Source organism: Globicephala melas, chromosome 16, assembly GCF_963455315.2.
Source record: "Globicephala melas chromosome 16, mGloMel1.2, whole genome shotgun sequence".
Lineage (NCBI taxonomy): Eukaryota > Metazoa > Chordata > Mammalia > Artiodactyla > Delphinidae > Globicephala > Globicephala melas.
The window spans coordinates 13,156,134-13,179,921 of record NC_083329.1 but is presented as its reverse complement, the minus strand read 5'-3'; the positions used below and the strand labels follow the sequence as shown (position 1 = coordinate 13,179,921).

General features: G+C 47.8%; 1 protein-coding gene and 1 pseudogene across 2 annotated transcripts in view; one reads left to right on the top strand and one right to left on the bottom strand.

Moving 5' to 3' along the window:
• Positions 1-23,788, bottom strand: part of PDZD8 (PDZ domain containing 8) — a 193,814-nt gene that overhangs the window by 138,295 nt on the left and 31,731 nt on the right. The gene's annotated exons all lie outside the window — the stretch shown is intronic.
• Positions 15,121-15,426, top strand: LOC115843387 (non-histone chromosomal protein HMG-14 pseudogene; annotated as a pseudogene).

The window sequence follows — 23,788 nt, the reverse complement described above, 5'->3', positions numbered from 1 at the left end:
ACGTCAATATTGAGATGTCAGCATTCTAAGGCGGACAATTATTTTTTTAATTAGGAAATATTTCAGACATCCGGAAAGGCATAGGGACTTACTGAACATTCATGTTCCCACCATTGAAACTGATTTTCAAAATTACAGATACATTTGAAGTCTTTTGTGTACCCTGCCCCAATATGCACCTGTCCCCAAGGTGAATCTTACAGGTGATGTTTATTATTCCAAGGAATGTCTCGGTGCTGCTGTACATGTTTGAATCTCTAGATAATATATTATCTTCTGTATGTTTTAAAACATTTATGTAAATGACATCATAGTATATCATCTTTCTGCTTTTTTTCACTCAACACAATTCTTGACGTCAAATGTGAGATTTGCCTGTGTTTTTTTACCTGCAGCTCTGGTTCATTTATTTTCCCTGCAGTATACGGATGAAAATGCTGCTCCCGAAGTATAAGAAGAAGTGGAGGGAAAGACACCCTTTCCGACTGAGCTGCTTGGTCCCAACTTCTTTCTAGCCACCCTCATCTTGTGGCGAGGTAGTGCAGCCTAGAGGTTAAAGCCACTGGAACCAGATTCTGTAGGTTTGAACCCCAAGTCTGCCAGCTGCTAGCTGGGAAAACTTGGGTAAGCTCCTTAACAGCTCTGGGCCACAGTTTCCTCATCTGTAGCATGAGAACAATGACACGTCACGCCTGCTTTAGAGGACTGCTTGTAAACACTTCATGCAGGTGCTGGTAGTGCAGTACCAGCAGGGTTAGCTATTACTCTTTTACTTGGGTTGTTTCTAAGCAGACAGTATGGAACATAGCTACGTGAAGCATTATCCCAGTCACTAGGGCCTGACTCCTGCCATGGAGGGAAAAGCAGCTTTACAGACCTGGATATTCCACATTTGGAAAGCTGACTGTCCGACTCTTTGGTTCCACATCCTGCTGGTGGCTCCTGGTACAGCTGTGTAGAGAGGGCTCCTGGCTCCCATCCATCACTGCCTTTGAACTGTCCAGCTCCCTCGAGGCCACCCTTAGTACTGTTCCCATTGCACAGACGAGCAGATGGGCTCAGAGATGTGAGGTGACCTGCTAATAATAAGTGACTTCCGTGAGACCTGAACCCAAGTCTCCTCATTCCAAATCCCGTGGCCTCTGGCCATCTAGTTGTTCTCCCTAAATTCTATCAGTCACTTTTAGCCTCTTGTTTTCTTGCTTGAGGACAGTGGTGGTTCCCTCGAGGCTGAGAAGGGAAGAGAAGCAGTTTTGGGGACCACTCACCCTGCAGGAGGCGTGACCCACTGCTGGCCTTGCAGCATCAACAATCACATGGCAGAAAGCCACGTTAGAGCCAGAGGCTGTTGTGTGGATTTTTCTCTGTCTTTCCTCGAGGACTTTAGTTGAGCAGTCAAAATGTATTTTCCAAAAGGCTGAAGAGCCAGCAGGGTGGGTGTGAGGGGAATCTGTGGGTGGGCGGAGAGTGTGGAGGCAGGTGGTGGACAGCCAGCATGGCTTGCATTCACCCAGATATACAAGTTTTGGCTTGCCTCACCTTGAAAGGCAGTTCTCATGGAGGAAAATATGTCAAGGTAGACAGATTCTCTCCTTTATGAGATGTCTTATGACTATTCTTGCATGCAGTTATTTTCCTTTTAAAATAATTTGTAATGGCAGAACTCACTGCCATAAATCAGTTTCTGTTTCCATTATGAATCCAGTTTTGGAAGGTGATGGTGTCTGCCATTTCATCTTCTTCAGGGCTTAAACTTCATATTTTTCTCTGTAAAAAAGGAAGCGGTTTGTGTGTATGTTTGAAGAAACTAAGGGCCGGGGCTTTTAGGGGATAATTTAGCAATAGGAATTTAGGCAAGAACAACAAAAGCAAATAGGTTTCAAGTCCCACGACAACTTCGATCAATTAGAAGTGGGTGAGTGGAGTGTTGTGTTGAGAAGGATTCTGAGACCATGTACAGCATCAATGGAAAAGAGCTGTGATTGATTAGTGATGTCTGTCATGAATCTCTGCGGGGGAGGGGAGAGCCCAGAGGGAACCCTGCAAACACTCATTTGTAAACTAGAGTAAGCTTGGTAGTTTTCTCCTAACACAAACTCCTTACGTCTTTGTAGCATTTGATGATTTGGAAAGCATTTTCATGTGCTTTATTTTCTTTTTTAAAAATTAAATTAAATTTTATTTTATTTTTAAAAATATTTATTTATTTATTTGGTTGTGCCGGGTCTTAGTTGCAGCAGGCAGGCTCCTTAGTTGTGGCATATGAACTCTTAGTTGTGGCACGCATATGTGATCTAGTTTCCTGACCAGGGATTGAACCCGGGCCCCCTGCATTGGGAGCACACAGTCTTATCCACTGCGCAGCCAGAGAAGTCCCCATGTGCTTTATTTTCATTGAACCATTCCATCAACTGTGTGAGGTAGGGCTAATCTGTCTTCATATTAATTCATTTATCCATTAAATGATTATTGGGCAATTACTGTACTAGGTTGTTGTAGCTAATCTCTAAGGATGACTACCACCAATTTCTTCCCTTCATGTTCATGAATGCTGCCCCTCACCAAGAAGTAGAATCTAATTCCCTTCTAGAATCTGGGCTGTTCTCAGTGACTTGCTTGACTAATGAGATGCGGCTGAAATGACGTTCTGGAACTTCTAATGATAGGTCTTCAGAGCCTTTCAGTTTCAGCATACATCTTCTTGAAACATTTGCTTTTTTCTTTTTTAAAAAATTTATTTAATTAATTAATTTATTTTCGGCTGCATTGGGTCTTCGCTGCTGCACACAGGCTTTCTCTAGTTGCGGCGAGCGGGGGCCACTCTTGGTTGCGGTGCGTGGGCTTCTCATTGTGGTGGTTTCTCTTGTTGCGGAGCACGGGCTCTAGGCACGCGGGCTTCAGTAGTTGTAGCACACGGGCTCAGTAGTTGTGGCTCGCAGGCTCTAGAGCGCAGGCTCAGTAGTTGTGGCGCACGGGCTTAGTTGCGGCATGTGGGATGTTCCCAGAGCAGGGCTCAAACCCATGTCCCCTGCATTGGCAGGTGGATTCTTAACCACTGCGCCACCAGGGAAGCCCGAAACATTTGCTTTTGGATCTGCCACATAAAACATGTTACTACCCTTCTGGAAACACCATGTTGAGAGGCCCTGAGACTAGAGAGAGGCTCCCAGCTGAGCCCAGCCTTCCAGCCATCCCACTAAGGCTCCATTTATGTGAGAAGCCATCTTGGACTCTCCAGCCCAGCCCAGTGGCCATTTGAATATCACTGAGTCACCCCAGTTGAGACAGTGTGTAACAGAAGAATCAGCAAGCTGAGTCCTGCCTAAATTCCTGACTCACAAAATCATGATGTGAAAGGGTTGCTATTTTAAATGAGTAAGTTTAGGGTTAGTTATGTAGCAATAGGTAACCAGAACATTGACACCGGGCTTCCAGAGATGAGTAAGACCCAATCTCAACCCGTAGAGAGCTCAGAGTCTCTTGGGAGAGATGGATACATGAACAAACCGATGATAATTTGGTGAAACCAAACATGTACAAGATAACTCTAATTAAAAAGGGCTGGCAAGGCTTCCTGAAGGAGTGATGTCTGTCTGGGCTCTGGCCCCTGCTCTTGGGATGCATGGCCCACAAGAAGTCATTTTTCCCTAAGAATCCCCTAATACCGAGAGAAGGGTCCCCAGTGGCCAATTTATATTAGGTCACTCTGTTTTCCTGGCTATAGCTGATAGATCCAGGCGTGAACAAATACTCAAGGTGGGCCAATCAAGTTCTGTCTCCCAGTAAACTGATATTTGGGACGGAGAGCCTCAGAGGCTGGGTGTCATTGGAGCCAAATCATGGTGATGGTAGCCCTCTAGAGCAGGGTTTCTCAGTCTTGGCACTATTGACATTTTGGGCTTGATTAATTTTGTCTTGGGGTTGGGAGAGCTGTCCTGTGCATTGAGGAATGTTTAGCAGCCTCTCTGATCTCCACTCAGCATATGGCTCTAGCACCTCATCTCTAGTCATGACAATCAGAAATGACTCCAGGCATCGCCAAAATCACCTCCCCCCCAGTTGAGAACCACATCTCTAGAGTGACGGCCCTCAAGTTCGTGAGCTGTCCTATCCATGCCGTTATTGAGATATGGTACTTAAACTCTTCTTTTGATTCTGTGAGGCATCCCAGAGCCTTCTGATAATTCAATGTCAGTTTCCATATGTTGCAATGAAAATAATCCTAGTTCCTACGGTATTGAAGATTGGAAAGGAATTTATTGGGAAGCATTTGGATATGGAGATATGAAACAGCACTATGGAAGCACTGCGTATGGCTGGGGCTGCTAGCGAAGGTGGGCGGTGGGCTGGAGGCACACAAGAGCCCGCCTTCGCTTTGCAGCCACACTCAAGTCTGCAGCCCTGGCGACTGTGGCCCTGCAAACCTCCATAACTCACGTAAGCTGAGCGCTTTCCACTGAGCCAAAGGCCTCCTCCATGTCCCATTTTCTCAGGGTAAAGGTTCTTGAATGGCTATTAAAGGCTAGAGTTTGGGACTTTAGAAGATTACGTTCCACTGAGAATATTTTTCCTTGTTGAGGAATCAATTGCTCCTAGATTTTAACCCTGCCCATGTTTCACAGGCAAACTAAAGTGAGGAACTGAGGACCCTTCTTGAATTTTGCTGGATCCCACATATCTTCTCAGTGTGAGGCAAAGGCGGAGTCCTTCAGGCTTGAGTCAGTCGGATGAAAGTTTCCCATTGTCCCTTTCTGGTGGTCCAGTGGTTAAGACTCTGTGCTGCCAATGCAGAGGGCATGGGTTCGATCCCTGGTCAGGGAACTAAGACCCCACATGCCAGCACGGCCAAAAAAAACAAAGTGTCCTGTTGTCCACCTTGCCGTGTGTGTGTGTATGTGTGTGTTTGGGTGTGTGACAGATGATCTTTTGGGTCACAGAGATCAGAGATGCACTCAGGTTGTTTGAGGCTACAGGGCACATTGGGAGGAAGAAGGACCCCTAAGCTGCCCCAGAAGGGGAAGTGTCCTTGGCAGGCACGATTACGATTACGAGTGCTGGAGTTAGGGCTGAGCTGTGTTACCGATCGCCCCTTGCAAATTACAGGCCATGGCTCTGAACCCAGAATTCCCGGTTTCCAACCAACTGGCCAAACCAGTAGCCTTGGACCAGGTGCACCCAGGGGAGGCCACTTTTGAGAAGTTAGCTTCCAGGAGTAAATTCCCTTGGGAAACTCCGAGGGCAGCTTAAATCTTGAGAAAACAACTCATTAGGAGCTTGGGGAGCTGTTTAATTGCCCTGCCCAGCCAAGATGCAGTGCTGCCGTGCCAGCTGGATGAAAAATAATGAAGTCACTAGAAGTCCCAGCTCCCTCCCTGTCTGCCCACGTTCCCTCCTGCTTCCTCTTCCTCCTCTCACCCCAGGCACTGTGGCCCCCTGCTGCCCAGAGACCCTTGCTGTGGTGTTCAGTAACCTGTCTGTCCCTGGGGCAATCAGATTCTCAGAAAGAACGTACAAAAACCAGGAAAAGGGTTGTTTTGTTGTATTGTTAATGTATTCATCTGAAAGCTGTGTTTACAAAGGTATAAGGGTTAAATCACATAGAGTTACTACTCATCTCTTCTTAGAAAAGTATGACAGCTCAAGAAATTCATCCAGTCTTGGAAAAGCTGTGATTTTCGGTTGCCATGGCCACACTCGCCTCGTCTCTGTCCTGGTCCTACACCGGAGCAGGCCAGTTGCAGGCTGGAGGACAGTGCAGTGGGGCAGAGAACCACTGGAAGGGGAGCTGGGAGGCTTGTGTTCTAGTCCCAGCTCTGATGCTAACAATGAGCTCTGAGCTTCTGAAACAGGAGCGATGCACTATAGAGCTCAATCTTTTCCAGCAGGAACATTCCATGCTAGTTATCTGAACACAAGGGTCCTTAGACCCTTTTTAGGGGATCTAGCATGTGAAACCACTTGGTACTAGGGGGCATTCTCCCACAGTGTGGGTTAAGGTACGGGGCACAGCCTCCAGCTCCTTGGGGAAGGGGGCATGGGGCAGAGGTCGTTTCTCTGATCTTGCCCACTAGGGGGCAGCACCTAACCTATGCTGGCAACTGGCTCTCTCCCCTAGGACCTGGAATCTGGAGAGTTGACCCAAAGAGATGGGCTCATGTAGAGGTTGTTCAGGGTGGCAGCAGCTGAACTGCCAATGCAATGGCCGTGGTGGGGCGTGTCCAGTGGTGTCAACAGTGATGTCTCAATCAAGCTTTTCCTGTGGCATGAATGTGACTGTGATCGCTGTTAACTTCCATGGCTCTCTCATTCTAGCAAGTTCCATGGTCTTGCCTCTTTCTCTGTTTCATGTTCAATTTTGTGAGTAACCCAATACCTTCAGTAAGGATTTGATGTTTTCTCTTCAGTTGGCCAGAATTGATTTCTTTTTTTTCCTTTTTTTTGTAAGCGATTTAAAAAAAATTGAAGTATAGTTGATTTACAATGTTTCAGGTGTACTGCAAAGTGATTCAGTTATATATATTCTTTTCAGATTCTTTTCCATTATAGGTTATTACAAGATATTGAATAAAGTTCTCTGTGCTATACAGTACGTCCTTGTTGTTTATCTGTTTTATATACAGTAGTGTGTACCTGTTAATCCCAAATTCCTAATTTATCCCTCCCCACACCTTTCCCCTCAGAGTTGATTTCTATTGTTTGTAACCAGGAACCTCAATCAGAACCTTGATGAACTAATTACCTCGCAGTTTGCTGTTCATGATTGAAACCATTTTAAGGTCTCACCTAATCCCAAAGATGTTTAGGTTTCAAGGAGGATGCTGGCATCAGTGATACCTCAACTTGAGGCTGCCATATAGATATTACTTCACCTGCGAGCTCTGCTCTCTTGGCAGTGGCCACATGGGGTGCTGTGCTGAGGATTCTGAAGCTAAAACTCACTAGTGACGTCTGCCAGTAGGGAGAGGGGAAAGTGTGGCCGTGCCCCTACCATGCAGATGCTTTCCGCGCTGTGATATTGTGCTTTACGAGAAAGATATAGTTGGTTATTCAGATGACCAAAATGTATTCCTCACATATATTTGATCTTTGTCTGCAGTTCTGGCTCACAGCTCCCCAAAACCTTTGGAACTTCCTAACTGTTGAGTGATACAGGTGTCTTTTGTTAGGGAAGTGAGGTGACTTTTGGACCCATCCCAGGGTGGGGACTGGTTGCCGGGAGAACCAACTGTGTGATTAGAGGCTTGGAAACTTCAGTCCCATCCCGATTTCTGGAGAGGGAAGAGGGGGCTTGAGGTGGAATCACGAGCCCTTGGCCAATGATCTAGTCAATCATGACTATGTAATGAAACCTCCATAAAACCCCCAAAGGACAGCTTTTTGGCTCCCTTTCCCAGAGGGCTTCTACTTGGGGGACCCAGAACACTTCCATGTACCACCGTTAGAGCAGGTCCCAAGCTGTATGAGGACAGAAACTCCTTTGTTTGGGGCCTCGCCCTATGTACCTCTTCATCTGGCTGTTGATTCATATCCTTTAACATCCTTCTACAATAAATTGGTAATCTAGTGAGTAAACAGGTTTTCCTGAGTTCTGTGAGCCATTCTAGCAAGTTGATCAAACCCAAGGAGGGCGTCATGGGAACCTCTGATTTAGAGCCGGTTGGTCAGGTAACAACCTGGCCTTGAGACTGGTGTCTGCAGTGGAGGGCGGTCTTGTGTGACTGAGCCCTTTACCTGTGGAATCTGATTCTGTCTCTGAGAAGGTAGTGTCAGAATTAAGCTGAATTTCTGGACACTCTGCTGGCGTCTGAGAATTGCTTGTTGGTGTGGGAAAGCCTCCACGCACATGCACTGGAATTGGGTCCAGGAACCCCTTTTGCACGTGCCTACACACAAAGGGGGAATTTCAGGGGGTTGTAAAGATGCATTTGGTGGTAGTGGTGGTGGTGATGGGTTATCCCAAATCCCCTCAAACTTCTTGCCTCTGTGGAAGGCAGCTGAACTCCCTTTGTCATCATCCTCTGGCAGGACAGCCTCTCTGACAAACCAAAGTGCAAAATCAAAGATGAGATCAGCATCCCTCATGAGGCCCAGCACAGAGAGATGCAGTGTGAGCTGCCCCAGTGACTGCAGACACACCGCCCAGAGGACCAGCCTATGGAGCCAGAGTGTCAGAGCTGGAAGGGCTCTTAGAAGTCATCCACTCCAATATTCCCATTTCACAGATGGGAAAAACTGAGGCCCAGAGAGGGAAAGGATGACTTGCCCATGACTCCTCAGTCAATTTAGTGGCAGTTTGGGGTTTCACACATCAGTTGGCTCTCAGCCGAAGTTCTTCCCATATCACCACCGTCTCATATCCACTGGACTTTAATCATCTCTATCTTTGGAATATCCCACAGTATTAGTTTCCTGTGGCTGTTGTAACAAAGTACCCAGAACTTAAACAACACGAATTTATCTTAGAGTTCTGCAGGTCAGAAGTCTGACACAGGTCTCACTGGGCCAAAGTCAAGGTGTCAGCAGGACTGCTTTTCCTCCTGGAGGCTCTAGGGGAGAATCCAGTTCCTTGTCTTTTCTGGCTTCTAGAAGTTGCTCACTTCCTCGGCTTGTGGACCCTTCTTTCTGCATCATCAAAGCTAGCAGGAGCTGATATGTCTTTCTCACACTGAGTCACTCTGACACTTACTGTTCTGCCTCTTCGTACATTTAAGGACCCTTGTGGTTACGTTAGTCCCATCCAGATAATCCAGGATAATCTGTCAATTTTAAGGTTAGCTGATTAGCTACCCTAATTCCCCTTTGCCATGTTAGGTAACTTATTCCTAGGTTCCAGGGATTAAGACAGGAACATTTCGGGGGGCATCGTTATCTTGCCCTCCACATCTACCTTCTCTCTGAAGTCAGGGTTTCTCATCCTGAAAAATCTTTTTTTTTTTGGTCCTGCCACCCATGCTAAGCTCCTCAGAGGAGGGTCTATTCTTGCTGTTTTCCATCCTTTACCACTCATTTTTTTCCCTTTAAATTGAGATATAATTCACATGCCATAAGAGTCACTCTTTTAAATTGTACGATTTAGTGGTTTTAGTGTATTCACTACGGTGTGCAACCATCGCTGCTGTCTAATTCTGGAACGTTTTCATCACCCTAAAGAGAAGCCCCACACTCATCAGCAGTCACTCCCAGTTCCTCCCTCCCTCAGTCTCTGGCAGCCATGAAACTACTTTCTGTCTCTATGGATCTGCCTATTGCAGCCCGGACATTTCATAGAAATGTTATCATAGAACACGTGGCCACTTGTGTCTGGCTTTTTTCCCTAAGCATAGTGTTTCCAAGGGTCATTCACTCTTACATACCTTGCAACCTGGCTTCTGTGAACCTGCCCCACGCTTTACTTCCTGAGCTCCCCATGACGTCCATTCTGCAGTTCCCAAATTTCATGGCCTTTCTCAACCCTTGGTCAGTCACTGGTAGCAACCTCCCTCTTGGAATATTTCATCCTTGGCTTCTGCCATGATGCCTCTTCTTGGTTCTCCTTCCATCTCTATGCTCTTGCTTCTCCTCTGGCCCAAGTCTCCCCTGGTCTTCTGAAAGGAACTGCCCCCCAATGGTCAGCCTAGGCTCTCTGCTGTTTCCTGTATCCCAGAGGTTCTAGAAGCCCATGGGTGGAACCTTAGATTGTAGACAACATTTTGTGTATGTATCCATCGCTTTCATCTGCTTCTCAAATGGGTCCATGAATACTAAAGTGTTGTAATCTTTCTGCCTTTGAGAACTCAGGTAGCCAAGAAACTTTGGGTTGCAAGTGAGAAACCCAAATTAAGCCAAGTTGAACATAAAGGGAATTTAATGACTTACATGCCTGGAGTAGCTCAAAGAACTCAAGGAAGCACAGCAGCTTCGGGGGTTTGGGGGACTGGAATCGGGAACACGTTGCTGTCAGGATTCTCCATTTCTCAACTCTTCTTGTCTCTGCTTGGCTTATTCTCTCCAGCAAATTAGCTATTTCACATACCACAGAGGATGGTACCTGGCAGCTCTCAATTCCTTCCCACTCTGGGACTCAAAGACCAAGCCCTTCTCCTCCAACTCCAACTTAAAAATCCTGAGGAAGGGCTCTGAACACTGTGTTGGGTCATAAGCTCACCACTGGAGCAATCGTGGGGCCAAGGGAGTTGTGTGCTGGGATCAAGTGGGGTTAGGCCTGTTGTCTACCTTTGTACTTTGTGGGGCAGGGTTCGGCGGTCCTGCCAGACGCCCCTAATGGGAGTGGAGGGGGAGAAGTTCTTCAAAGGGGTGTGTGTGCATGTGCTGGACAGTGGAAAACAGTGGATGTTTCCTTCAAGAGCTCCCCAACCACTGCTGCCATGACTACTACCATGTGGATAACTCCACAGTCCCCAGCGGCCAGGTGCCTACGGAGGTCTACCTGGTGGCCCACTGGCACCCCCAAACTGAGCATCTCTGGTGTCCCCAGTCTTTGTCAATGGCACCACCCCCAGTAAGTCTCCCAAGCTTCTCCCAGTCCCTTGTCCTCCTGAATCACTGTCCCCCACTCCTACCTAGGTAGTGGCTAAGGCCCACTGACCTTAGTACTTCAACATCTTTCCCAGCCATTGTTCTCATCCCCAAGGCTCCCTCTTTAGGTCAGACCCTCAGTGCCTCTGGCTCAAGCCACCCTCCTGATCTCTTAGTGAGACTCCCTGCCTCAAGGCAGACTCGGCCACCATCTAGGAAGGCCCCCCTCTATGCCAGAAATGTGCTCAGCATCACTTAAAAATAAATCCTCATAACAGTTCCATGAGTAGGATAGTGTTACCACTGGTTGATAGGTTAGGAAAGTGAGCCTCAGTAAATTAAGGGCTTGCCAAAGCAGGGAGGGGTGGTGGAAGGAAGATTTGAACTTGGGTCTCTAATTCTGAGTGTAGCATCTATTCTGGTTCCCCTCCACTGCCTTTTCAAATAGTTGCCTAATGAATTTATGAAAGATTACGTATGCTGATTTCTTTCTTTTGGCTCACACAGATGTTCTGAAAGCTTTGTAGGTTATAAAGAAGAGTCCTTAAGGAGCCCCAGGTCTTGCCCATTGCTCACAAAGGGAAACGCTGCTGAGGTCACCCTGATATCCGGGTCTCCCTGAGAGCTCTGGGGGTCCCTCTCTCCCACTGGTTGCCTGGGGGCAGCAGGAGGGAAGAAAGCCTGTTTCCTAAAAGAGTTAAGCTGAAGAATCCAGTGTTAAGCACTTAACACTGAGCGCTGGATAATCAGTAAACACCTGATAAGATTACTTATGAGAGAGCTACACGATGATATGATAGTTATAAGATAGTTAACCACAGCTTTAAATCAGGGGGCTGGGCTGGGGGTGGGGCTACACTGTCCTGGCTGTCCCGGATGAGGTGCCCTGTGGCCTCCTCTGGGCGGCTTGCAAAGGCTCTGGTCTTTGCTTGTTTATGTGCTGGTTTTCAGTCTCTCTCCACTCCCCCCAGATAAGCTCCAAGTGAGGACCTTGCCTGTTTTCTCTGGGACCAGTGCCAGACACATGAGTAGGTGCTCAATAAATACTTATTGGATAGATGGATGGATGGGTGGATGGAATGGAGGGATGAGGAAAAGAGTTTCTAGTTAAAATCCTAGAATGAGATATTTTGAATTGTTATTACATCTGGTTATTCCACCCAAATGGCAATTCATTTTCTACTGAGTAGACCAAGTGTGCCCAAACAGGGCAGCTCTGCAAGGACAGGGCGTCTAAACAGTATCTGAAGGCTCTGTGAATAAGGCCCTCCCATAGTTAACTTCCTGCCATAGAACATTGGGTTGCTCTCTAATTGACCTTGAATGAGGCGGTGTTTACAGCTGCAACTTAGCAGCCATTGATCTTGAATTGATTAAGCCAGCATTTTGAAAAGCAGAACTGCAGGAACAGGGACAAAGAACCCCATGTACTGAGGATTTCACACCATCCATTCACCTCCTTTGCATCTAGTGTGTGTGTGTGTGTGTGTGTGTTTTAAAAAAATAAACAAACAATTAATGAATTACTTAGAAAGAAGAGGAAACAGGTCCAACTTTTTCTCAGCGGGAGGGCAGACTGGCAGCCCAGAGCCTTGAAGGGCGTTCCCAGCCCTCATTAGTCCTAACTGGAGAGGCCTGTCCGTTCCCCCAGAGTGGGCAGCTGACCAGGGCTCGGCGGGTTGTAAACTCTTTGGAGCTGCTTTTTTTTTTTGTGGCGGTTCCAGCACTTGGCAGGGCACCCGTAAGGAGCAGAAAACTTGGGGTTCTCCTCTTGGCTCTGCCTGGCTGAGCTTCACTGGGCAAGTGACCTCACTTGTGGGGCCTCGGATCACTCGTCTCTAAAATGAGGGGGTTGGAAAAGGTACATTGATTTCCAAACTTTTTACTTTTTTTGCCCTGGAATCTGTTCTTTAAACAAAAGCTAACTGGGCCACCTCTCCCCGTGCAACACGTTAAGACGAAGTTGGGAAAAAGAGATGGGGTAGGAAGAGGCAGCATGGTCCCATCTGCCCCCACTCCCAATCGCCAGTTTGAGAGGGGAGCTCCATGGAACTTCCCAGCTTCTGTGGCACACTAAAAACCACTTCAGGCTCCCATCCAGCTTTAATTGGAGTTGTTCCTAATCAGAAGAAGCCTAATGCTTGTAGCAGGTAGGAGTTGTGCATGGTTGCTAGTAATAGAAACCTGACAAATAAAGGTTTAAGCAGATTGGGGGGTGGGGGTTATTCATTCATTCGTTTATTTGGTAACAAGAAATCTGAAGGACGGCACTCCAGGGCTAGTATGGCAGCTCCACAACATCATCTGGGAGAAGAGGCCCAGCCTCATTTTATTCTTCTGTTCCATCATGCTGAGCATATGGCTGCCATTCTCAAATCTGGCCCATGGTCACAACATGGCTGCTGAAGCTCCAGACATCACACTCACATTCGAAACAAGAAAAAGGAGGAAGGGGAGAAGGGCAGACAGGCACATGCCAAATTCAGTTTGCTCCCTTGAAAAAGCTTTCCTGGGTACATTACTGAGGATTCCAGCTGAAGTCACCTTGGAAAGAACTGAGTCACATGACTACTTCTGAGTGCAAGGGAAGCCAGAAAACATTAGCATCGTTGTTTTTAAACCAAGGTGTATTGGCATCCAGCATAAAACCAGGGTTTTGCTAATAATGACAAGAGGATGGCTATTAAGTAGGCCACAGGAAAAACCAACAACCGCTAACACTTAGTGAGCACTTATTAAGTAGCAAGCACCACGTGGGGAACTGTGAGCGCATTATCTCACTGAATTCCCATAACTGCCCAGTAAGGTAAACACTCACCATTCCCATTTTATAGCTGAGGAAGTGGAGGCTCTGAGAAGTTAAGTGACTTGGCCAAGGTCCACACAGCAAACAAGTGATGAAGCCAGGACGTTAACCCAAGCACTCATGCTAGAGTCCAAACCCTTAACCACCAGGTTATACCGCTACGGTAAAGACCAAAATGTAAATTACATGCAAGGCTTTTCAATGCTGTTTCAGCATCTTTAAAAAAGGGAAACACATGGCAACCTACAGAGTGCCAGGGCCTGCCTTTTCCGCTCCTCTGCGGTTTCCGTATCGTCTTTCTCCTGGTAATGACAGCAGCGGTGGCAGACTGAATCGGCTATGATGCATTTACCAGAAGATAAGTGTTTTAGATACGGTTTGGAGGCAGTTCAGGGGAAACATTTTCAGGGACTCGACTTACAGAAATGATTTAGGAAGCAAGATTAAAAAAGCTAAGTCTGTATGGGCTGGCACAATATGAAAGGGTGGGAGGGAAGAAGGCGACACAAAGGTCAAGCATGTAGACAGCCCGAGAGTTCCAGAAACCTAGGGGAGGGCTGCAGTAGCATGAGGCAAAGGGGTCACAGCTCAGATCCAGTTAAAAAAGGAGAAAATAGCAAGCCCTTGGCTCTGTCAAGCAGATGCTTCTTCAGTGCTCGGTTTGTCGTCAGCTCTGTGACGGGAGGTGGCTGGCTCCCGCCTTCATGAGAGCCACGAGGCACCATCAGAAACGGAGCCGTTTGCTGGGGCGATAATGGTGCAAGTAGAACTCAGAAACTTGGTCTCCCGAGAGGAATGGGCAACGTCTTTAAGTTGAGTTTCATATTTATAGACCACGTGGGCAACATTTTTCTCTTTGAATCATCACAATAATATTATCCCCATTCTGCAGATGAGAAGCCTAAGGCAGAGCTGGCTCTAGTGACTTCAGTTTCAGGTGACGTCACACACCCCAGGCAGTGGCAGATCCAGGAGTGGGGATGGCATCAAAAGTGGCATCTTCACTCAGCATAGCCGCTGGCACATCATAGTTGCACGGTAAAAGTCATCTGTATCAAATCCATGGACATATCCCTTGTCAGTCAGCATTTCTCTTAAGGGAAGTTCAACTTCAGTTTGTCCATCAGGAGAAAGACTTACCGAAGAGAAAGTGGGAATACACTCTTGTTAAGACCACGGAGTAATGCAAAATAAATTCTTGTGAGCCAACACGGAATAAGCTAGCTACTAACCTGGGATTTTCTTTTCTTTCTTTCTTTTTTTTTGTGGTATGCGGGCCTCTCACCGTCGTGGCCTCTCCCGTTGCAGAGCACAGGCTCCGGACGCGGAGGCTCAGCGGCCATGGCTCACGGGCCCAGCCGCTCCGCGGCATGTGGGATCTTCCCGGACCGGGGCATGAACCTGTGTCCCCTGCATCGGCAGGCGGACTCTCAACCACTGCGCCACCAGGGAAGCCCGGGATTTTATTTTCTAATTGAATTCTTTTTTTGTTTTAAGGAGGGCTTTCTGGGCTTTTGGTAACATTCTATATCTTGATCCATCTGTGAAAATTCATTGAGCTTTATTATTTGCATACTTGAATTAAACTAAATACTTAGAAATGTTCTTTAAAAAAAAGAAAAAGGTCCTAAATTGGCATTCTGGCTAAGACTGTGATGTGGGCGGGTCTCAGCAGCTCGGGCGGCGGCGGCGGCGGCGGCGGCGGGAGGAGTGGCAGCGGTCAGGCAGCCCAACATCACGAAGCCTCTTGGCGCATCTCGGCCTGCAGGCACCTGGCACGCGCCGGTCCCGCCACCACGATGCCCAAGAGGAAGGTCACCTCCACCGAGGGGGCGGCGAAGGAGGAGCCCAAGAGGAGATCGGTGAGGTTGTCAGCTAAACCGGCTCCTACGAAAGTGGAAACTGAACCAAATGAGGTGGCAGGAAAGGATAAATCTTCAGACAAAAAAATGCAAACAAAAGGAAGAAGGGGAGCAAAAGGAAAACAGGCCGAAGTGGCTAACCAAGAGACTAAAGAAGACTTCCCTGCAGAAAATGGAGAAACTAAAAACGAGGAGAGCCCAGCCTCTGATGAAGCAGGAGAGAAAAAAGCCAAGTCTGATTAATATCACACACCTGTGAATTTTGTGCACTCTAACATCTTTGGTCGTGGTAATCCAGTTCTTCTAGTAACTTTGTTAATGTGCTGTGACTGACAATTTGAGTATGTAGTGTATACGATATTAAATTGTGAATTAGGGGGACTTACGATGTAACAGCATATCAATATTTGAAGATATTGCTACTTGATTTCCTCTCAAGGAAAATTTGCCTCCAAATTTTAAGCTGGAAAGTCACTGGAATAACTGTTCAGAAAAGAATCACAAGTACATGATTTTTTTAGATTTTTGGTACGTATGTTAAGAATTGTGTACAAATTGAAATGTCTGTGTACTGATCCTCAAAACAACCAATAAAAATCTCAATTATGGAAAAAAAAAAAAGACTGTGATGTGGCAGAGACCACTAGGTGTCTCCCAACCTCACTCTCCATTTCTGCCTTAGAAGGCAGCTCCTGATTTTTAACTGGGCACAGAGCCAGGTGGAATAAAGCTACATCTTCCACCTTCTCTTGCAACTGGGCGCAGCCTTGTGACTCAGTTCTGGGCAGTGGGATATGACGTAACCATAGCATGCAGTTTTCAAGAAGTCACCTTCTTTCCTTCCCTTCTCCTTCTTGCTGGCTTGAAAGTAGATGAAATGGCTGGATCTTTGCAGCTATCTTAGTCCAGGAGGTAGAAACTGTACTGTAGATGGCGGCACACAGGACAGCTGGTCCTTGAGTATCATGGAGCTCCCACAGCAGCCCTGAACTGCTTTCCTTCAGATCTCTTTTTATGAAAGTGAATAAACTTCTATCTTGCTTGAGCAACTGTTTTGGGTTTTCTGTGATTTGTAGCTAAACTTAATCCCAACTGATACATAGGATGGGTGCCAAATTCAGGTTATTTTGAGGAGCGGGAGGAGAGAGTGTGATCAGCTTCAACTCTATTGGTAGAAAGTTAGTTTCTTAAACTGGGTGGTGGGCATAAAGGTGGTAATTATATTTTAAACTTTTTGGGTATATCTAAGTATCACATATTAAATCTTTAAAAAAAAAGGTACTGGTAGAAATAGTGTCAAAGCAAAACCATGAGACACATGGAAAAATAATCAAATGGTGGCAGTTTGGGGCTTCACCCTGGCTCCGTGTCCAGATCGTCTTTGATGTTAGGGTTTGACTGCAGCCTCTGAATAAGCCTCATGGACAGAATGAGCAAGACCTGAAGCGGTCTGTGGGTACCAAACCCGTGTTTGGAAGCAAGAAGGGAAGAAGAAGAAGGCAAGGGCTGGGCCACACTCCCTCCCCCATGCTGCCCAGACCCTGTCTGGGTTGGGTCACCAGGAAGCCCTCATTGCAGACAAGTCATGGAAAGGTCTCTTGACCCCATCCACCGGCTCCATCCCTCTGCTCTCCACCAATCTCCACTGTCATTTTAAGGGAGTAAAAACAAGTGTACTTAAAACCCCACATTTTCATTGCAACAAATTCAACCAGATGTGATTAAAGTAAAATGTGGACATAGTTTCCTCCTCTGATCCAATCCTACCCTTCGGAGCTAGCCACGCTGAACAGCAGAGCAAGCATGTGACTGCTGGCAAAGCCAGGTTGAAGGCTGGAACCCCAGGGAGACCAGGGAGATGTCTTTAGCCACTGGTGTCCTTTGCCTGGACACTGCCCACAGATACTGTGGGCTGCAGTGGTGGGGAAAGGGCCCCTGCTGTTGAGGGGCTAGGCTTAAGAACTCCTTGAACTTGTAACCCAGGCTCACCCCTGGGATCAGAACATTCCAGAAGAGGTAGACCTACTTCTTGTCTTGATTGGCCTTCAGCCCTTTGGCCACACCTCACCGGGAGAGGCCCCAGAACCCAGGAGGCTGCTTTCTCCCACCTTTGTGATTCTCTTTCAAGTGCTCCTGAGTGCATGGCAGTAGACATTACAGAAACACACAGATAGACCAGCATCTTTGTGGGATATCCCGAGCCCGATGAATCATGTGTCAGGAAACTGGCATCCTCAGCCTCTGAGGGTTTACGGCTGCAGCGGCAAGAACAGCTTGTGGTGACACGCATGTCTGTGCTGTGCCCAGTAAAAGTACGATGGAACACCTCAGCTCACCTCTGCTTTGTCAGAGGATATAAAAACTATGCTCACTCCGTTCCCTGAAAAAGCCATGGAGACCTCATTGCTTGAAACAGGAATTGAGACAGAGCTTGGCGAAGGGCTTTTCTTGACTTTTACAATTACAGTCATAGAAAGGCATTTAGTTTTACTACTGAATTGCCTTTACTGAAAAGTTGGGACTGTTCTAGTAAACTCAGACTCCCTATGTCTAACCCAATACTGAGTAGGAGGCACCTAGAATGTTGTGAAATGGCCTTTCGTGTGGATTAGCTCATGAAATCCACATGTTAAATCCCTGAATTTGGGAAATAGGTAAAAGTTATCCCTAAGTTACAGATGACTGAACTGAGGCTCAGAGGGCTTAAATAACTACCAGAAATCACACAGCTAGTCAGTAGTGGAGAGCATATCTGAATCAGGCAGGCGGACTTCAGTGCCAGAACCCATGGGCTTAGTCAGTATGGTGTTCTGCCTCTCTGGAGTCCTAAGGGAGCCAGATTCAGTTGAGGTGCTGTGGAAGGGAGGTGTGGTTATTCATTACAGAAAGATAAGAAGGGCATCATTAGAAGGGCAATTGGAACCAACAGGCAGCCTTGATAGAATTTTCTGTCTTGTGTCATCTAAGATGCTTTTTGCTGGTGAATCAGCAACAAAACAAAGCAACCAAAAAAAAAAAAAAAAGACCTAACCAGTGATTTAACTAATAAGGAAGACATTTACTATCTCACATAACCAGAAGTCCAGAGATAAGGTGGCTCCAGGGTTGGTTAACTTAGCAGTTCAATATTGAATGCAAGGCTTCAATAGCAAATGCAAGACCCAGGTTCCTGCCATGGTTTTGCTCAGCCATCATCAGCACAGTGACCTTTGCAAGCTTGTCCCTCATGGCCGCAAGATGGCTGCCATCACTCTCACACAATGTCCAAACGCCAGAAGAAGACATAACTTTTCCTCATGCCCCTTTTGAAGAATATGGATCCTTCCATTTATATCTCCTTTTACGCCATAAACATGCCATGCGTTCATTCTTAAGTCAACCATTGGCAAGGAGAATGGAATTACTATTATGATTGGTTTGGTTCTGAACCATGGCTGTACACTAGAATCACCTGCAGAATTACAAAACAAAACAAAAAATGTATCTATGCCAAAATCCCAGTCCTAGAGACTCTGCTTTAACTGATCTCAGATGGGATACATTCGTGGCTATCTTTAAAATTTCCCCTGATGCTTGAAGGTACAGCCAGGATTGAAAACCTCTCATTTAGACCAATCAAGATTCCTCCCTGGGGCTGGGGCTGGGGACCAGCCTGCCATGAAACACATGTCACCTGATTCCGGAACAGGACTGGGGTTCTATTTAGCAAGAAAGAACATGGAAGGGTGGATGGGGGCGGGGGGCGGTGGCTGCTGGGAGGCAACCTCCAACATCTGCCTCCCCACCACCCCCCGCCCCGACGTCTCCCTGCATGTGGAGGCCAGGATTCTGGCAGAGTTACCACACAGCTAGGAAATTTCTTCTTTCCTGACTCATCAGATGCCTTCCGTTATGCAATCCGGAGCTGAGGTCATACAAGGAAAGGAGACAATGGCGGGGCCGGGGTAGCGGAGGCTGCATCAGCTCAAAGCTTTTGTGAGTAACGGGGAGGCCAAACTTCAGTTTTCTCCGTGTGGTCTCTGACCACCAGGGCAACTTAAACTGCAGATTCCCGGGCTCCACTCCAGCCCTGTGGAACTAGAGTATCTCAAGGTGGGACCCGAGGACTGGCATTTTAACGGACACCGCAAGTGAGTTCCTATTCACTCTCAAGCCTAAGAACAACTGAACTAGATGTAGCAGAAACAAAGAAAAAGTGGTCAAGTTTTCAATTTCTCCAGGAGGCAGAAGCTTAAATATTAGCTTTCTTATTTTCTTTTGGGTCACAGTGATTTGGGAAGATGGAAAATGCTTGCCTTCAAGTTGGCTCATGGGGCTGAAAAGAATCAACTCTGAACATTAACATGGTGAGGACAGTTGAGTTGCCTTGGAGGTGTGCTCAGTGACAGGCCCAAGTCTGCGCCTGGGGAAGCCATTCTGTCCTGAGAAAAGAGGCAGCATGGGATGCCACCCTCAGGTGTGTGTGTTCCTTTAAGGTTCTCATGAAGTACTGGGAAGAATATTAATTGGACCCTACTCCTTGATAAGCCAGTTCTTATCCCGGAACAAGTGAAATGGAAACAGGAAGCTGAACACAGTGACCTTCCAGGTCAGAACTGTCCTAACTGGGACCCTCAAGCTTCAAGGTCTCTAGTCTCCCCTGAGTCCATGCTGCATGAGGGGTGAATCTGGTCATCCGTGTCCCTGAATCCCGGGCTCCCCCTGGCCCAGAACACACCCACAAGTCCTCCTGGATCTTCCCCCTCCCCCTGCCTCCCCAGCTGGTACCCTTCTGCGTGCCCCTCTGCTTCCCCTGGGGTCTCCCCTCTGCTCTGCCACACGGAATCCCCTGTGGCTCCCCAAATGCCTCCACGCCATTGCTTTGACTTCTCCTTCAGCCCTGCTTCCTCTGAGTCATTCTTCAATTCTTACAATGGGGGAGCCCATCCAGGAAGCCAGTCCTGAGCTCTCCCCTCCCTGCAGGAATCCCTACCCTCACCTATGGGTCCCAGCAGCTCTCCATGAAGACTTCATGGAAACATTTGCAGCCCTTTATAGCATGGATGTGAGCACATGTCCCCTCTGGCCTTGGAGAGTCCCTGAGGGAGGGTTTATCTCCATGTTCCCTGAGCCTGCAGGCCAGCTGCAGCCCCTCAAGCGCTTGCCAGCTGAAGGAATGGTGTTTGGCCCACACATCTGTTCAGAGCCACATCTAAGACATGCTGTGTTGCAGGACAGTCTCCCCACCTTGCCGGGTGCCCAGACCAGTCACCACAATCCTCTAACTCTAACAAGGAAAAACCACCAGCCTCTGCTGGGCCGAGCCCTCTAAGAAGTGAGAGAAGCTTCCAGAGCAGGAGCCTGGCCTGCTGGCCCTCTACCTTGAGGGCCTGGGAACAGACATGGAGGAGAGAAGGCAGGAAGGAGGGCAGGGGAAGGGGACGAGCAGGCAGTGATGCCTTTCTGGGATCCACACGCTTTGTAGTGGCATCTTCTCTGTCGTCTCCACAAAATCCCCTCAAAACAGGTGTCACTCTTCTCTCCGTCTCACAGAGGACACTAGCTCAGTGCAAGAACTCGCCCGAGGTTCCACAGCAGGAAAAGGAGGCCTCGATCGGGCCAGTCTGCCTGGTGTTCGTTTGTTTTCTTTTTGGCTGCGCTGTGCAGCATACGGGATCTTAGTTCCCCGACCAGGGATCGGACCTGTGCCCCCTTCATTGGAAGCGCGGAGTCTTAACCACTGGACTGCCAGGGAAGTCCCCAGTCTGCTTGTTTTTCAATAAGCAGAAGGTTGGGCCAGGGTACGATGGGACCACCACTCGTGGGCCAACTGGACAGAGAGGCTGCTCACCTGCTGGGAGATGGGTCCAACCTAAGTAGGAGGACAGGTGAGATGCTTCCAGACCGGCGCTCTATATAGACCCTACACACACATCCCTTTATACACTAATATAATAAAGCACGAAGCTCTTTAGTTCTGTTTTAATGGTTGTAAGAGGAAACTATATAAAACACGTGCATGCTGGCTAAGTCCAGGAGAGGAGATGCACGTCTGGTAAGGAGAGATTTTGAAGTCACTTCTTAGCTGAGTGCGCTTGGACAAATGACTACACTCTACTGAACCTCAATTTCCTCATCTGCAAAATGGACATAACAATGTCTTCCTTGCCTAGTTGTTCGAGGATTTACAGTTATGTGAAGTATTTAGCTCAAGCCTGAGCCATAAAAGCGTTCAGTGAATGAGCTGTTATTAAAATTGTTAGTGCTACTATTAGGATACATTTTTGTCTCCTCCAAGCATCCAGCAGAGTGCTGAGCCCACGGGGGCAGGAACTGTATCTCTTTCCCTCAGCTCTGCATCTCTGGTGCCCAGACATCGTCTGGCACAACGGTGGCACTTGGTAAAGGTCTGCTGGGTTGAACTCAAGACTTGTTATTCTTCATTGTTATATGGCACTGTGCCCTTTTTCAAATCCTCTGAATATATCATTACTCTTGAGCCTTTCCCAATGCCTGTGGGGCAGGCAGGAGAGGTGATACTGTTGTTCCCATCTTATAGCTGAAAAAAATTGAGGCTTAGAGAGAGGATGCTTCCTGCCTAAGTCACGCGGCTGAGCTGAGCTGAGCTGAGGTCAGGCTCTTCAGACCGCAGGTTTCACAGCCACTGTGTGTGAAACCATCCACAGGAAGCAGACGCTGTTGCAAGGAGCTGAGCTGGAAACCCCCAGGGAGGCAGCCCCCCTGTCAAACACCAGCAGCCTCTGCCAATACATTTATTTATTTATTTATTTTACATCTTTATTGGGGTATAATTGCTTTACAATGGCGTGTTAGTTTCTGCTTTATAACAAAGTGAATCAGTTATACATATACATATGTTCCCATATCTCTTCCCTCTTGCGTCTCCCTCCCTCCCACCCTCCCTATCCCACCCCTCCAGGCGGTCACAAAGCACGGAGCTGATCTCCCTGTGCTAGGCAGGTGCTTCCCACTAGCTATCTACCTTACGTTTGGTAGTGTATATATGTCCATGCCTTTCTCTCACTTTGTCACAGCTTACCCTTCCCTCTCCCCATATCCTTGGGTCCATTCTCTAGTAGGTCTGTGTCCTTATTCCTGTCTTACCAGGATCTAATGAAACTTCAAAGCTTTTGCACAGCAAAGGAAACCATAAACAAGACCAAAATACAACCCTCAGAATGGGAGAAAATATTTGCAAATGAAGCAACTGACAAAGGATTAATCTCCAAAATTTATAAGCAGTTCATGCAGCTCAATAACTAAAAAACAAACAACCCAATCCAAAAATGGGCAGAAGACCTAAATAGACATTTCTCCAAAGCAGATATACAGACTGCCAACAAACACATGAAAGAATGCTCAACATCATTAATCATTAGAGAAATGCCAATACGTTTAGAAAGGGCTTCAGAGGATGACCCGGCGTAGGTCAACTGGTCCCACTGATCTTGGCCCATCTTTCTGCCATGGCTCAGTCCTGCTCTGCACCCGAGGTGGATCCCAGCTGGACCTCCTGGCCCATCAGAAAGCACCTGGAGAGCCTCTGGATTTCAGAGCACATCAGACAGGGATGGCCTAGGGCACTTGGAGAGGCTGGAAGCAAGAGGACTTTCCTCGCTGCAAACAACACCCAGGGTCTGCATCCTGGCCCAGATGACAGCCTCACTGACAGGTTTAGTACCACGTTTTATGACTTCCAAGCTTAGTCACTGCCTAAGTCAGTCCGCTCAGACACAAACACTTAGCAAAGTCATGACCCAGATGCTTAAGCAGGGAAAGGTGTACTCCCCCACCCCCCGGCAGAACTGGCCTCTGGAGCCAAGTCTGGGGACGCTGGAGGCAGCAAGGCTGTAGTGGTGGTAGATTTCAGTGACCCACATGGTTGTCCTTTATTTTCCCCAAGTTTCCACTACTGAGTTTTAAGGGAGTAGGAAGCAGATGCCTGCTGCCTCCAGGGATAGCCCGACACAGGCCAAGGACTTCTGATCCCTGTCCGCAGGCCTTCCTTGAGAGCTGAGCCCGAAGGCGTGAAGAGTGGAGGTTTGGTGCACCCTTTGGCTGACAGATCGACCCCCCTCCTGGCTTTCAGTTCACACACTGAAGATGGAAGACCAATCTCTGACCCAAAGCAGCTCAACCCTGGATTCCTACACGATGTTCCCTACCCCCTACTCCCCACCCCCAGTTTGGCCTCTGTGAAAACCAGAAGCCTCTCCAGAATCTCTCTGGCCTCCACGCAGGTCTGCAGTCCTCCCAGATGGAGTGGGGACGCACCTCGGGCCCGGGTGGGTGCGCCCGTGGGAAGAGTGAGGTGCCCTGACTGCACAGCTGCCCTCCTGAGGTGAGGACAAGGTCCCTGCTGGGGACCCTTCCTCCAGCTCATTTGGGGGCCGCTTCTCAGACTGGAGAAGAGGTGAGGTGCCCCGTTAACTGGAAACTGGCTCTGAGCCAGAGTTGGGCTCTGTGGCTTGGAGGATGTCATTGCGATTAAGTGGGTTTACTTGCCCAGTTCCTTCACAGTGTGGCTTTAGGGCACTTGGTCACATCATGTGCTTTCATTCTTCAGGTGCTCACTTAACCCTTTCATCCTCCATCAAGTCACCAT